This window comes from Cervus elaphus, chromosome 15, assembly GCF_910594005.1.
Source record: "Cervus elaphus chromosome 15, mCerEla1.1, whole genome shotgun sequence".
Classification (NCBI taxonomy): Eukaryota; Metazoa; Chordata; class Mammalia; order Artiodactyla; family Cervidae; genus Cervus; species Cervus elaphus.
Window position 1 is genome coordinate 92,471,723 of NC_057829.1, and position 15,344 is coordinate 92,487,066.

The 15,344-nt window shown below is 53.0% G+C and overlaps 1 pseudogene; it reads right to left on the minus strand.

Annotated features, from left to right (window-relative positions):
* Positions 1-1,030: 1,030 nt before the first annotated feature.
* Positions 1,031-3,758, minus strand: LOC122708567 (annotated as a pseudogene).
* Between the last annotated feature and the right edge of the window lie 11,586 nt (positions 3,759-15,344).

Here is a 15,344-nt window from a genome sequence, read left to right on the forward strand (position 1 = left end):
ATTATCCGTTTAAGGCATGAAGTTGACTTTTCACCTCCTAAAGCCTTCATAATTGCTCTTATTATTATGCCAGAATTTTATCTCAGTTGAAATTTTCTTTTTTTGCATCCTACTGTAAGTGTTAATAAGCTGTATTTAAGACCTCACCTTGCAATTATGTTGAGCAGACTAAATAAATCAACACTGGCACTTCGTCCATTTAAGGGAAAAACCTGAACTGCTGCTAACTTAACAAACATTTGGGAAGACAGAGCTGATGAACCTTTTAATGCCTCCAAAGTAAGCATATTTGATCTATGGTGATAAACATGGGGGTGGCATTACTGCAAAGTCCTGTGTCAGGGGGCAGGGGAGGTGAGTGGATGGGCCTCGTGCTGGACCCCAAGTGGGAAAGAAAGACGGGGTCACAGGAGAGGAAAAAGTAAGGGGATGCCCTTGACAGGACCCAGCGTCCGGGGTTCAGAGACTCGCGTGCCTGTGCTTCTCCTTCCTGTTTAAGAGCCCGTGGGCTCATCAGAGAGCAGGCTTTTTTATTTTATTTTTATTTTTTTTCATGATTAAGAAGTTGAATATTTATTATTAAATTGTTTATTCTCCTGCAAGGCTGTTGCTTCACTGTATAAAAATAGCACCAGCAAACACAGTATATTGCAAAATTAAGACAGTAATATTCTTCACTGGACACTATACAACTAACAAACTTTTCTCCACTGGCAGTTATTTCTAGCGGGAAGATCATTTTGACCCAAATCCAAGGATAGCTGTAAGCAAGTTACAATGTCATATAAGGTATAAGATAACCAGGTTATCCTTGAATTCCATAATTTTTGTAATTAGTTTTATCAGAGATAATTTCAGGAATTCTGAATATTATAACTGGAGCCTAGCCTAAAAATCACAGGATGCTGTGGAAAAGATACACAGTGTTTATCTGAAGGCATTAGAAAGTTAAGGGGTATTTTCTTCAGGAAACATTGTTACAAGTAGTTTCTTTTGCTAAAAGTTGCTTTTTAAATATCTATCCACTAATTTAAGACAACTATGCTAGATTAAGTTGTTTCAAAGTAGTTTATTTAGGGGTTCCATTTTCATTCCTCAATAGATTTTATGTATTTTTCATGTGTTTCTTCACTCATTAGTTCATCTAGTTCCGACGGTTACTGAATGTCATCTTGATCAGCCAACCATCTTCATAACAAGACTTGTTGACAAGCCCTGGATTTTCTGCTAGAGCTTTATTAATTTCAGTTACTTCTCCTGATAGAGGGGAATAGAGTTCATTAGCACCTAACTCCTCTTGTTTGTTCAACTTTGTCCCAACTTCAGGCAGACTACAGTAAACAACATCTCCCAAAGCTTCCTGTGCAAAATTGCTGATTCCCACTGTTCCAGCACCGTTTTCTGTTGTTACCCATTCGTGTTTCTCTGTGAATTTCCGCACCGACAGCAGAGCAGGGCCGGTGCGCAGCGCCCGGACGGCACCGCCCGCAGTGCCCAGGGCCGCGGCGAGCAGGGCGCGCGGGGTGCGGAGATGGCGCGCGGGGTGCGGAGATGGCGCGCGGGGTGCGGAGATGGCGCGCAGGCTGCCGACCGCGGCCCGCACGCTCTGCACCGCTTGCAGCGCCGTGTTCGCACGGGTCGAGAGCAGGCTTTTTTAAAGAGCTGCCCTGCTGCCGTCGAATCAGCAGTGTCCCGGAGAGGTCTGTGCGGGGGCCCTGCAGGCCCTCGGGTCTCCAGGGTGCCGCTTGCAGGGCACGTCCCACAGCTCTGATCATTCCCAGTAAGAAGGTTTCTGTCTCCCCTGGCTATGACAGTGTGCGCGCTGCCACAGAGGAGGGCATGGCAACCCACTCCAGTTCTCTTGCCTGGAGAAGCCCTTGGACAGGGGAGCCTGGTGGGCTACAGTCCGTGGGGGAGCAAAGGGTCGGACACGACTGAGCACGCATGCATGAGCACTGCTAAGAGGGAAAATAAGCCCTAAGAGTAAAATCCAAATCGACTTCCAGACAAAAGTGTCAACACTCAGATGGTCACACCTCCAAATACCACCACCAAAGGCCTGAGCCGCTGAACCTGGGGAGTCCCTCCTGGCTGGTGGGCAGGAAGAAGAGGGGCTGGGGAGGCCTGCCAGGCACCAGGCCACATCCCCTCACCTGCAGGAGGCGAGGCCATCAGACGCTGAACTGCTCTCCCAGCATCATCCAGGGAGAAGCCACGGGGCCTGCCAACCATGCCAGGTGGCATGACACCTAACCCAAGGCTGCCTGAACTTTCTCCAAATTCAGAGGCTAGGAAGCTCACCACACCAGCGATCTCGAGTGTGACCCAGGGCTGCCCGCCACACGCAGAAAATATGCAAGTTTTATCCACTGTTTTGCAATTGCAATATTTCACTCTAGATACACTCTTGAAAAAGGCCAGCAAAAATTCAGGACCCTGCACAGAGGCGGCGGGCTCCCCGCCCTTTAAATGAGGGGCAAGGGCGCCACCCAGTGGTGGTCCGCTCCCATCAACTGTTTGCAGTGGGATATGGTTCCCCAACCCAGGCTGAACCCAGGCCCAGGCAGTGGAGCGCCAAGTCCCAGCAACCTGTCCCCCAGGGAATTCCCAGCATCTTCCTCCTAATTTTAATTATTTGGGTGCCCGGGACATCCGCACACCCTACCCAGCACGCACATCCGGCCGGAAGTGTCCAGGGGAGCCAGGCGGTCAGCAGACAGCCCCCCAGCTGCTCCCCGCCTTCCTTATGCCAGGGGAGCCCGACCCTGCCCCACCCTGGCCGAGGGGGCGTCCCCGAGAGCGTGTCTCTGGATGTGTCTCCCCAGGGGGCCTGCCCAGAGCTCCAGCCACAGAGCCTGGAGGATGGACGCTGGAGGGAGCTCCCTGGTCGGGGAACTAAGCCCCGCCAAGGCACACTGCCTGCTGCCTGCTGAGTCCCTTCAGTCGTGTCTGACTCTCTGCAACCCCATGCACTGTAGCCTGTCGGCTCCTCTGTCCATGGAATCCTCCAGGCAAGAATCCTCTGTCCATGGAATTCTCCAGGCAAGAATACTGCAGTGGGTTGCCAGTTCCTCCTCCAGAGAATCTTCACAAACCACACAACACAGCCAAAAACAACAACAAAAAGATAGGAAAATAATTTCTTCGGAAAGAACGTTAGATGCATGCGGCCCCAGGCGTTTGTATGAGTCCATAATGATCCAGACTGTGTTCCAATCGGGTTTTTTATTGAACGTACGTTGACGCCACACAGTCCCTTTGGATCACAGCAAGGCTGACTCGCCGTCACTTCTGTGGCTAACTTGTACGTGTGGTCTCCTCCTCACTACACGGCCTGACCGTCCTGCTTACCCTTGACCCAGGCGGGGGCAGGCTCCCCCAGGCCACTGGGCTGACCTCACAGGCGCCGGCACAGGGCCCATTTCCGCTAAGGATGTCTGGCGGCATCCTCCCGGCGGTCCGCCTTCCTGGACGGCCCTGGACTGGACCTGTACGTCCACTCCCTGCTGGGCTAGGAGCGCCTTGAGGACGGAGACCCCTCCCCACCCGTGCTCTCCTGGTGTAGAGCCGGTCTCGGAGCAGAGCAGGGGCCGAGCTGATGTGCGACATGGGACCCCAATTCCCGCATCTCTTGCGTTAGACGGAGGTCCCAGAGGCAAGCCGGGAGGGACCCGCCCCTGCTGGGCCCCCGGGGCCCCTGGGGCAGAGGAGGAGCCCGGCTCGGTAGGAGGGTGGGGCTGGCGGGCCCTACACGCCATCACGAGAGAGGCACAGAACGGAGGCCGCGTGGGGCGGATGCAGAGACTGGAGCCCGGCGCCAGCGGCCCCCGAAGCTGGGGAGGGCACGGTTTCTCCCCTCGCAGCTCCGGACGGAGCGGGGCCCTGCCGCCGTCTCGCTCTGGTCCCAGCGGTCCTGATTCTGAACTTGGGCCTCCGGGGCTGCAAGTGAACAAATTCCTATTTTTCCAGCCAGCTGGTCTGTGGTGCTCTGTCGCTGCAGCCTCAGGGCACTCACCCGCCTCCCTGTCTCATTTCTCTGGACTCCTTTGTACATTTTGGATACAAGTCCTTCATCAAATGTTTCTTTTGCAAATAACGTTCTCCCAGTCGGTGACTTATCTTTTTATTCTCTTAATAGCGTTTTTCACAAAGCAGAAGTCTTCTTTTATTCTAATGAAATCTAGTTTATACATTTTTCTCCCATCTGCTCTGTAGACACCCCTTCCATTCCCCCTCTGCTCCGGGACCCTTCCTCACCCCAATCAGATATACTAGCTCCGCCCATGAGCCCCCAGCCTGCCACCCTCCCGTGGCCTCTGGCCCATTGCGCCCAGCGCCTTGTCTCCGCAGTGCCCTCGGCCACGCGAGTCTTTCCTTGAATCTGGAAAAGTTGCAGGCCATGGGAGCACAGTGGATTTTATCAAACCACTCTTTTCTTTTTCTAAAGGAAACATTTCTAAAGTAGATTTCAAAAGTACACACTATATGCTGGGCGTTGTAATACCTTCGTAGGCTTGTGCATCTGTGGGCACCTTCTAGGCACAACCAGTGGCCTGCGTTCGGCCAGGACTCAGGACACCCTTGCCCAGAGCGTGCTCCTGGGGTCTCAGGAGGCGGTGGAAGGTGGGCCTGGATGGGTCCCCAGAACCTCCAGGGACAACAAATGTGTCGGGTCCCCAGGACACCCCTGCCCCAAATCCCTCCGACCTGCCTCCCTCTGGGACCGATACCCTCGTGGGGGTGGCAGACGCCCACAGGGAGGTGGCCGGCAGCACCGGCCTCCACTGTCGGCAGGAGAACCACTTCCCGGGGTCTCGGGGACCCTGATCTCCCTCTTCCTGTCTCACGGGCTCACCTTGTGCTTCCCCTGCCCCAGATCCAGGGGTCGGTGCCCCCCTTAGTGGGAGCTGCTTCTGTGGCCAAGAGCAGACACGGGGGCTCCCGGCCATTTCTGCGGGTGGGGCCGGAAAGCGCCTGGGGTGTGTGTGTCTGTGTGTGCATCTGTGTCTGTCTGTGTCCAGACCACATTCACAGGGCTTCCGTGGTGGTCCAGTGGTTAAGAATCCACCTTGAAATGCAGGAGACACGAGTTCAATCCCAGGTCCAGGACGATCCCACAGGCCACCAAGCACCTAAGCCTGTGTGCGCAGCAGGTACTGAACGCTCGCTCTAGAGCCTGGAGACCGCAGCTCCTGAGCCCGGGTGCCCTGGAGCCTGTCTGTGCTCCCCAGCAAGAGAGACCCCCGCAGAGAGAGCCCATGCCCTGCAGCTGGAGAGCAGCCCCTCTCTCCACAGCCAGAGCAAAGCCCGCACAGCGACGAAGACCCCGAAGAAGACTGCATTCATAAAGACACAACCTGACTCGCAGGCTTGCATTTAACGTCTTCAGGTGAAATCTGCATCTCGCCTTGGCTCTTACCAGCTCGACCAAATGGCTCATCTGCTTCGTCCCGCGAGGAGGGGCCGTGGTGACCGCTGGGCTCCAGCTCTGCTCCCCAGCAGGGACAACCGGGAGGGGAGGTGGTGGTGTTCTGGAGGACCGGCAGCCAGCACCCCTCCACGCCTCCACTCCCACCCCCCATCCCCCACACTCCTATCCGACCCACCCCCACTCCCCACACACTCCCCACCCCCACCCCCACCCCAAGCCGGGGCGGGGCTGGAATCCTCCCGATGAGCCCTGAGATTGGCCGCAGCCCTCGGGCAGCGCTGGGCGCACAGAAAGGATGGGGGCCTGGCTCTACTCTGCCCTTCTCAGCCTGAACCCTGAGCCTCATATAGAGTAGGGCAACTCACACCTCCTCCTGGGGTGCGGACTTGATTTTTTTAATTTAAATAAAAGTAACTGAAAGGATGTGTTTCCCCCCAGGGTGGCTCACATTCATCAGAACACCAGCCTCACAAACACTCTGCAGGACAGTGGCCGTGGGGCGCCGCGGCTCTCCAGGCAGAGGCTGTGTTTCAACCCGTGGCCGAGCGAGAGACCAGCTCGGCCTCCCACGGGGCTAGCCGCAGCCCTGAGCTCGGAGACCCCTGAGGAGGCAGGGCTCTGCCTCTGCTTTGCTGCGATGCTTCGGCGCCACTCGGGTGAAACGTCCGCCCCAGGCGGGCCTGGTCCTCACCACCGCCGGGCAAGTCCACCCTCAGCAGGGGGCCCCACGGCCTCTCCCTCCATGGCGGACGCGGACACAGAGCTCTCTGAACCCGCTGCTGCTCGACTACGGTGCTCACCCGCCCAGCAAGCCGAGCCCCCCATGTGGGCCCCGCCCTGAGGGTCCCCCCCACCCCTCCCGTTTCCAAGATGCTTCTGGGGCCACAGTGCCCAGCTCCAAGAGCAGACCCGGGCTTGCTGCCGCAGCGGCCTCGCGCTTCCCCGCGTGGCCAGCAGAGGGCAGCCCAGGAAAGGTCCGAGTCCAGCCGGGACAGCCACCCGCGAGCGGCCAGGGACCCCCTCGCCGCATCCTCCACGCTGACCCCACTTTGCAGTAAGGGCTCGGGGCGGGAACATGGTCACCCCCTCTCTAAAGCTCAGTAACAAAAACCACGCACAGGTAGACACAGCGACAGTTTGCAGAGCTTTCATCTGTCTTTCCTGTGACCTCCGTGGCCGCGTGGGGTGACTGCGCGTGTCCGCCAGGAGGCGGACGCAGACTGGGACTGAGGACCCCGAGCGCCTGCGGCCAGAGTGCAGGGCAGGCTTTGGTAACTCGTGACCCAGAGTCCGAGCGCCTCGGCCCCGCGTCCCCGGGGAGGGATGGGTGGACACCAGCACCCACCCCGGGGCTGAGCACCCGGTCACCAGGCTCCCAATGCAGGGACCACCTGGGGCGCGCGTTCACCCCAGCTGCGCGCACAGCACTTCGGAGTCATTCCCGGAGTTGCTGTATATCGGGGGTCCACGCCCCAAGTTCCCCACCACGTACTGGGACTTGTTCTCAGAGCTCAGACTGGGCTCCGGGGAACGGGCGCCGTCCAGGGCGGGTCCTGGGAGGGACGCCCTCGCACTGTGCATGTCCAGTTGGTGTTGGAACGCAGCCTGAACTCCGGGGTGTGAGGCCCAGCTGTGTGCCCGCGAGTGAACCCCTCCGCGTAATCGGTGGTCTGCTCCGCATACCCCGCGAGGCCAGCGTCTGAAGCTCACCGTCGCCGCAGCAGAAAGAAAGCCGTCAGGAAGAGGGGGTCCATCAGGAGGCAGACGGAGGCTGACGCAGGAGACAGAGGAAGAGGTGCGGGGTCTGGGCACGGGGTCTGAGGTGCAGGGTCTGGGCGCAGGGTCTGGACACGGGGTTGGGGTGTGGGGTCTGAGGTGCGGGGTCTGGGCGTGGGGTCTGGGTACAGGGTCTGGGTGCAGGGTCTGGGGTGTGGGGTCTCGGTGTGGGGTCTGGGCACGGGGTCTGGGCATGGGGTGTGGGGTCTGGGCGCGGGGTCTGATCTGTGGGGTCTGGGCGCAGGGTCTGGGTGCATGGTCTGGGGTGCAGGGTCTGGGGTGCCAGGGCAGGCAGCCCTCCTCAGGGGCCTTCTGCAGGTTCCAGCCACCCCATCAAGCAGGCAGACTGGCTCCCACAGGAGACCAGGAGACTCAAGATTGTCAAGGAGCCTTTGAAGAACAAAGATCTTTCTCAATATACAGAATTCCTAAGTTACTGAGATAAATGGGGGGAGATTTGACATTTACTGCGCATAATTTAAAATTCAAAACATCTCCCAGCAAAGGAAAATCACCAGATATTCTCAACTGCATGGTTTGGAGTCTGATCCTTCTGCTGACAGGAGGACTCCATGTCGCCTTAGATCTGCCTTAATTCTTATAATCTAAAGAACAAAAACCATACTGCAGAATATCATGAAGTTCATGTTTTTACTTTTGAAAGGAAGTTATCCCCATTGTGAATTATTTCTTTAAAAGAAAAAAACACTTAAAATGAGCAAGTGTTTTCTCAATTTTAAATATCTGATTCAGAGATAACACCACATGACTGACGGTGTCCCAGAACACTGAGAAACACACAGGTGCATGTGGGTGTCTAATTTAGAGAGAGTTCTTTTTTTTTTTTCCCACCAGGAAAATGTATGAAGTTTCTTCCAGACCCCGCTGCTCAGGGACACTTGGAGATGGAGGGTCCAATCACCTCACACCCATGACCTTGGTCTGTTGCTCCAGAAAACACAAAGGGCAGAGAAGCCCCTGAGTATTTCTGGACAAGACCACGGTGGGAAATCCCCGGCCGCCTCCAGGTCGGGGGTCTGGCCGTGCCGGGTGCCTCTGCGTAGGCTGGTCTGACCCGGCTGCCGCCCGGGTCACAGGGCTCCGGGTCCTCCCTTGGCCTGAGCTCATCCCCTGCCCGCAGGACTTGGGGCTCCCAGGTAGGTTAAGCTACAAGCTAGTGTCTCCTCCTATGAGCCTTCGTCATGGGCGTCCTGAAAAAGTTAAAGAACCAGAGGAAGAGAAGAGAGCAGTTGATTCCGGCTGTGAGCAGGATGCTATGGGTGTGGGAGGGTGTGGTGGGGGGGGAAGGGTGTGAGCCCCTGACTCAGAGGAAGCGCTCAGTGACCTCTGACCCACCAGTGACATGCATGTCTCCCCAAATGTCCCACTTTCTGTAACCCACCTGCAGCGTTGCCGCGATGCTGTGACATTCGGCCTGTCCTATTGCCACAGGAATTAGCTGTGCTGACCCAGGACTCACTCTCGTCTGGGACACACCTGACCTCCCCAGAATCAGGATCAATTATGACTGTGTCTCCCATCAGTCTGGACCACGAGACACATCATCTGCTAAACACAAACACGTCTGCTCCCGCCAGTCCCTGAGGGCACGGCCTGACGCACCTGCGGCCCTGCTCTGCCGGAGAGGGCCGGGTGGGGAGCCCGAGAGAGGAGTCCACGCCCCAGACCCGGGAACTGCGAGTGTGACCTTGTTTGGGAAAAGGGCCTTTGCAGAAGGGATTACATTGCAGATCTAAGATGAGGTCATCCTGGCCCCCGAGTGGCCCTAAATCCAGTGACAAGTGTCCTTACCAAAGAGACAGAGGGAGATCAGACAGAATGGGGGTGGGGAACACATGTGATGATGGAGGCAGAGGCTGGGAGGATGCCCCACAGCCCAGGGACACCGGGGCCACCACAGCCAGGCAGGCAGGAAGGACCCTCCCCTGGAGCCTTTGCAGGCAACACGGCCCTGCTCACGCCCAACTTCGGGCCGTGAGCACAAGGGTCAGTCGTGTGGAGCCCGTCCGGCTGTGGTCATTCCATACAACTGCCAAGGAAGTCCTGCGGTTGCCTCCTCTGGACTTCATGCTCACAGAATCTTGCAGCCACAGCCCAGACCTGCTCCTCCAGGTTCAGCCATTTAGCAACCTTCCCTTTGACTCCACTCTTCCTAAGTTAGGTGACGATGACCCTGCTTGCCTGGGGCTGTCCTGGTTCTAGCACTGAGAGTCCTGCCTCCTAGGAAAAGTAGGACAGTAGGTCACAGTATCGTGAGGCTTCTCCAAAGTGGAGCCAGGAGGTGATGTTGATAGATAGAGAGATAGATATAGATAGATAGATAGATAAGAAGAAGACTCCTGTGAGTCCCTTGGACTCCAAGGAGATCCAACCAGTCCATCCTAAAAGAGATCAGTCCTGGGTGTTCATTGGAAAGACTGATGTTGAAGCTGAAACTCCAATCCTTTGGCCCCTGGCTTGGGAAGATCCCCTGGAGGAGGGCATGGCAACCCACTCCAGGATTCTTGCCGGGAAAATCCCATGGACAGAGGAGCTTGGCAGACTGAAGTCCATGAGGTCGCAGAGTTGGACACAACTGAAGTGACTGAGCACGCACGCATGGACACTGATGTGTACACATATAGAGAGAGACATTATGGAGGCTGAGGGCTGAGAAGCCTTAAGACCTGCCATCTGAAGACCTGAGCCCCGGGAGAGCCAATGGTCCGAGTCAGAGGCAGGCCAAGACCAGCATCCCGGCTTCAAGACCAGCAGGGGAGACGGCACAGCCTCCTGCACCCAGCCTTCGTTCTGCTGCATTCAGGCTCCGAGGGGCTGGCTGACAGCCACCGCCCACATCCCCACCCCTGCTCGGGAGGGACCTTTGCTCAGCCCACCAACGCAGCATCAGCGTCTTCCATGAACGCCCTCACAGACACGGGAGCGTGGCTTAGCCGGCCTGGCCAGGCTGAGTGTCCAGGCGAACCTCAGCAGCGCCGCCCCCCGCATGCTCAGGGAACGTGTGTCCCTCCGAGCTCCTTCCAGCTGCTGGCTGTCTTCCGCCCCTTTAGGTTGGTGGGCTGCGGAACCAGGGCTCTCCTCGGGGCCTGGTCTCGGCTGCCTGCACTCTTTCCTGTGCTTCCCACGTGGACCCTCCAGCAGGGACAGGTCAAGGCCCTCACACACCTCGAATCTGACTTTCCTGTCTGCGTGTCTCTGACTCCAGCTGGAGAAAGTTCTCTGCTTTTTCACATGCTTGTGTGGTTAGACTGGTCCACACAGTTAGTTCTGGATTATCTCCCTGTGCTCATGTCTGTAGCCTTTTCTTTCTTTTTGTTGTTGTTGCCTTACCTTGCAGCTTGCAGGATCTTTCCAGGCTCTGAACCCATGCCCCCTGCAGTGGAAGCAAGGAGTCCTAACCACTGGACCTCCAGGAAGTCCCTAAAGTCTGTAACAATTACATCTCCAAAGTCCCTTTTCACATGTAATGTAATATAGTCCTTTGACTTTTCCTTCCTTAATCATCTGGGGAAAAATCCAGGGATCCGGTCATTGGCGGAAGTAAAGATAGAAGATGGAATGACCTGGAATGCTCGTGGAGCTCCCGCAGTAAGGAAGCAGCAAATTATGAAGAGTCAGGGATGTTTACACCAGATTTATTCATAATTACTGAAATTTGGGAGCAACTAAGATGTTCTTCCATAGCTGAACAGATTAGTAAACTGTGGTCCATCCAGACAAAGGAATATTATTCAGCAGTAAAATTATTTGTCAAGCCATGAAAGATATGGAAGGACCTCAAATGCATACTACCACATGAAAAAAGCTGATGATGAGACATTCTGGAAAAGGTGATACCATGGAGACACTGAGAAGATCAGTGGCTGCTGCAGGGATGCAGGGAGGGAGGGAGCACAGAGGATTTTTAAGGCAATGGAAACACACCGTATGATATCACAGTGACGGACACGGCGAGACACGTTCATCTAAGCCCTCAGGACAGACGACATCAGGAGCAAGCCCCAGTGCGCACTGCGGACTCTGGGAGGTGACCTATCACCACGGCTTCACCCTCGGTCTCGTAGGTACCGTCCTGCTGAGAGATGCTGACAGAGGGAGGCTGTGCCGGTGGGGGAGCCCAGGGTACGGGGAAACCTCGGCACTGCCTCCTCAAGCTTACTGTGAACCTAAAGCTGCTCTTAAAAAACTGTCTTAAGAGTCAGAGCCACGAGCCAGCAGCTGCACTCGGACCCGGACACCACCCCAGGGTCACAGGATGAGTGTGAAGGGTCCAGAGACGCACGCGGGAAGCCCGCCTGGCCCCAAGCAGCCCAGGGGAGGGACCAGAACACCCAACCCAGCGAGTTTCCGGATCAGCGTACCCTAGAGGAAGGCTGCACTCCTCCAGGAGGGTGTAAATCTCGGCTGGCGACTGTGTCTCAACTGGAAAACAACCCACGTTTAGCATGTTAAATGGCACTGAGTCCCTGAACTCTGAATAAATCAAAGAAATTGTTTTTAAAACATATAAGCATGCAGGGAAGAACAATTAACAGGGAAGGTTTCTCTATGATTTCTTCCAAACTTTTAAGACATAAAGTCCTCTTTAGGCTTGGAGAAAAATTAGACATATGGTAAGTTTTAAGTTATAATTTTAAACATCTATTTTATTGAGATATAACTCACATACAATAAAATGAACCCACTTGCAGTGTATGGTTCGGTGTTTGATGAGTTTCGACGGCTGCATACACTTGTGTAATCTCTTCTCCAATAAGACCTGGACCATCTCCATCACCCTAGAAAGTTCTCTCTTGCTCTTTCCGAGTCAACCCCCTCCCTGCTCTGCAACTACCACGTTTATCACTAGAGGGTTGTTCAGCCTGTTTTATTTTTCAACTTTTTATATTGGAATTGCACTCATCTCACACGCTAGTAAAGTAATGCTCAAAATTCTCCAAGCCAGGCTTCAGCAATATGTGAACTGTGAACTTCCAGATGTTCAAGCTGGTTTTAGAAAAGGCAGAGGAACCAGAGACCAAATTGCCAACATCCGCTGGATCATCAAAAAAGCAAGAGAATTCCAGAAAAATATCTATTTCTTCTTCATTGACTATGTCAAAGCCTTTGACTGTGTGGATCACAGTAAACTGTGGAAAATTCTGAAAGAGATGGGAATACCAGACCACCTGACCTGCCTCTTGAGAAACCTGTATGCAGGTCAGGAAGCAACAGTTAGAACTGGACATGGAAGAACAGACTGGTTCCAAATAGGAAAAGGAGTATGTCAAGGCTCGATATCGTCACCCTGCTTATTTAACTTATGTGCAGAGTACATCATGAGGAATGCTGGGCTGGAAGAAGCACACTGGGAGAAATATCAATAACCTCAGATATGCAGATGACACCACCCTTATGGCAGAAAGTGAAGAAGAACTAAAGAGCCTCTTGATGAAAGTGAAGGAGGAGAGTGAAAAAGTTGGATTAAAGCTCAACATTCAGAAAACTAAGATCATGGTTTCCGGTCCCATCAGTTCATTTCAGTTCAGTCGCTCAGTCGTGTCTGACTCTTTGCGATCCCATGAATCACAGCATGCCAGGTCCCCCTGTCCATCACCAACTCCCGGAGTCCACCCAAACCCATGCCAATCGGGTCGGTGATGCCATCCAGCCATCTCATCCTCTGTCGTCCCCTTCTCCTCCTGCCCCCAATCCCTCCCAGCATCAGGGTCTTTTCCAAAGAGTCAACTCTTTGTGTCAGGCAGCCAAGGTATTGGAGTTTCAGCTTCAACACCACTCCTTCCAGTGAACACCCAGGACTGATCTCCTTTAGGATGGACTGGTTGGATCTCCTTGCAGTCCAAGGGACTCTGAAGAGTCTTCTCCAACACCGCAGTTCAAAAGCATCAATTCTTCAGCGCTCAGCTTTCTTCACAGTCCAACTCACATCTCCAAACATGACCACTGGAAAAACCATAGCCTTGACTAGACAGATGTTTATTGGCAAAGTAATGTCTCCGCTTTTAAATATGCTATCCAGGTTGGTCATAACTTTCCTTCCAAGGAGTAAGCATCTTTTAATTTCAGGGCTGCAATCACTATCTGCAGTGATTTTGGAGCCCCAAAAATAAAGTCTCTCACTGTTTCCACTGTTTCCCCATCTATTTCCCATGAGGTTATGGGACCAGATGCCATGATCTTAGTTTTCTGAATGTTGAGATTTAAGCCAATTTTTTCCCACTCTCCTCCTTCACTTTCATCAAGAGACTTTTTAGTTCCTCTACACTTTCTGCCATAAGGATGGTGTCATCTGCATATCTGAGGTTATTGATATTTCTCCCGGCAGTCTTGATTCCAGCTTGTGCTTCTTCCAGCCCAGCGTTTCCGATAATGTACTCTGCATATAAGTTACATAAGCAGAGTGACAATATATAGCCTTGACATACTCCTTTTCCTATTTGGAACCAGTCTGTTGTTCCATGTCCAGTTCTAACTGTTGCTTCCTGACCTGCATACAGGTTTCTCAAGAGGCAGGTCAGGTGGTCTGGTATTCCCATCTCTTTCAGAATTTTCCACAGTTTATTGTGATCCTCACAGTCAAAGGCTTTGGCATAGTCAATAAAGCAGAAATAGATGTTTTTCTGGAACTCTCTTGCTTTTTCAATGATCCAGCAGATGTTGGCAATTTGTTCCTTGGTTCCTCTGCCTTTTCTAAAACCAGCTTGAACATCTGGAAGTTCACGGTTCACATATTGCTGAAGTCTGGCTTGGAGAATTTTAAGCATTACCTTACTAGTGTGTGAGATGAGTGCAATTGTGCGGTAGTTTGAGCATTCTTTGGCATTGCCTTTCTTTGGGATTGAAATGAAAACTGACCTTTTCCAGTCCTGTGGCCACTGCTGAGTTTTCCAAATTTGCTGGCATATTTAGTGCAGCACTTTCACAGCATCATCTTTCAGGATTTGAAATAGCTCAGCTGGAATTCCATCACCTCCACTAGCTTTGTTCGTAGTGATGCTTTCTAAGCCCCGTTGACTTCACATTCCAGGATGTCTGGCTCTAGATGAGTGATCACACGATCGTGATTATCTGGGTCGTGAAGATCTTTTTTGTACAGTTCTTCTGTGTATTCTTGCCACCTCTTCTTAATATCTTCCACTTCTGGTCCCATCACTTCATGGGAAATAGATGGGGAAATGTTGGGAGCCAGCACATGAGATCCCACCCATGACAAGGTCATGAGGAGAAGACCTGACAAGCAAGGCAGATCAGGACTTCAGGGATTTTGAAAAGCTGCCCCGGCGCCCACCTTAAAGATGATCTCTGTCTTTCTGATGCTTGCTATATTAGACTACTCCCTAATTTCTGTGACACAGGTAGAAGGCCTTCCCCGATCTCTCTCCAAACAGAATCAACTTATAACTTTAATCAATATGTCCCCAAAGGATAATCTAATTCCTATAAGATTATCCAGGATGAAAGGAGTGTTTCAATTTAGACCCCTTTGCTGGCATTCTAGCCTGCTTGGCAAATGCGTACTAATGCACATGACTGCTCACGACACCTTAATCATGAACAGCATAAAGAACCTGATCACATAAAGGCCCTAATAGGCTCAGAGCCCTTCGGGGGTGAGGAAGCCCTATTAGAGAACATAAAATATTATTCTAAAAGTGGTTAGAGTTAAAGATTTAGAAAAATAACAGTTTAGAATTGTTCATCTTAACCAGGAATGCTAAACAGGGGCTGCCTCACCGGAGCTGCAGAGTCTTTGTGTGGTAAACCTTTTAGATAAATTTAACTGATAACTTCTGCAAAAGGACTGACCTTTGTGTTCATTAAAGAATAGATTATGGAAAACAGCTTTGCTTTCACCTAGGTCACAAAATGTCAATAGGCCCCAAGGCCAGAAGATAAAGTATAAGACTCTCACAAAGAAGCTGCAGAAAACACCCTGGTTTCATGAAGGATAAGCTGATGTAATATTAAACTATCTTCCCCTTAAAAATGTTCTAACTTAGAATATAAAAGCTACGGTAAAAAAAATAAAGATTTGCCAGACTCTACTACACCCCTCCAGTCTGGTCTCTCTCTCTCTCCTTTTCTCACCGACGCCGTTCATCCTGAGGGTACCCCT